Here is a 1,485-nt window from a genome sequence, read left to right on the forward strand (position 1 = left end):
TGCTGGTTGGCCGTGGCAAAAACATTTTTGATTTTTTTTTTTTGAAGATGAAATTGAGACTTTTTTTCTTTTGAGAAAAGTTTTTTTGGAGATTATTTTTGAAAGATGAGAGTGAGACTTTTGTTTCTTTTTCATTTTAAGAATGTTTTTTTGGCTTTTATTTTTTCTTTTTGAGATGGATGTGATGTTACGTGTTGTGAGAAAGTTTTCTTTTTAATTTTAAGATGAAGTTAAGGTTTTTTCTTTGAAAGCGAGAAATACATGCACAACTTTCTCTCAAGAGGCCTGCAATGGCAGGCCTCAACCACTAGTATCATTGTATATTATGGATAGAAAAGTAAGCTGGGGTAGCTTTGACGTGTCCCATTGTTGCAACACTGCATGCCGTCCGCGCACAATCAAACAACTCGAATGCTGGGAAAAAGACTGGATGCAGGTTGCCTTCCCGACCAGCCGTGCGTGTCCTTGGAGCATCTACAACTGGGATGCACTAATTGGATTTTGGACCCCCAAACGTGTCAGTGTCACCTTCCCCTTTCCTGCAAAATAACCAGAGTCTCTGCATGCGACATATCATCAAACACATTATGTGCATGCACGCCGGCGACATTAGTTAGCGGCGCGCTGTAGGTGGAGGCCAAGGGAAGGCGAGCCAGCGGCGTGCTCGGGCGGCGACCACGCGTCGGAAGTCAAGGCCGCACCTACATGCAGTGCTGTTCATGCAGTGTCCGGCGAGCGAGCACGCACGTGGCGGGATGCAGGCATCTGCGGTAGCCAGCACGCATGCAAGCAGCCAATCACGCCCGCGGACGTTGATACTGCTGCGCATGCGTCTGGCTGTGCGATACGCAGGCATGCGAGCTCCTGTCCTGCCCGACGACCACCGCCACCAATCGCCGGCGCAACCCTCCCCTCCTAGACTGTGTGAGTTGGCCATCGACTGGTACGTGTGGCCGAGCGAGGGCCTATGGGAGGGGTTGGTTGTGCACGCGCTACAGCGTGACCTCCTCGGCAACTTTCCTAAGCTTCCAGGTCTTCTTCCTCCCGCAGCTTACCAAAGTTTGACTTCCACCGCCGGTGGAGCAAGCTCGTCTTGCTATGTGCAACGACCTGGGCTAGGCCCGTCCCTTGCGCAGAGTGTGGCCAGTGGGCCGGCCTGTGAGGCCTGTAATGTAGCTACATATAGCAGTGTTGCGTGTGCGTGTAGGGGGCAGAATTGTAATGACTGAATCTCTGTATCCCTAATCCCAGAGCGTTCCTCTGTTCTTCTTCTTCCCCACGCCAGCCGTCTCTGTCTCTAAACTACCATATCCTGGCGTGACGTGTCAGCGTCCCAACTGCCAACGATAAGAAAGCGGCCCAGGCAGCAGAGAAGAGCAACAGCGGGGTGAGTGGTCATCGATTGGCAGCTGACTCAGCGACACCAACCAATCAGGGAGAAGGGCGCGTCACCGGCCGGCCACGTCGACTCGACTGATTCAACCT

Source organism: Triticum aestivum, chromosome 3D (genome assembly GCF_018294505.1).
Source record: "Triticum aestivum cultivar Chinese Spring chromosome 3D, IWGSC CS RefSeq v2.1, whole genome shotgun sequence".
Lineage (NCBI taxonomy): Eukaryota > Viridiplantae > Streptophyta > Magnoliopsida > Poales > Poaceae > Triticum > Triticum aestivum.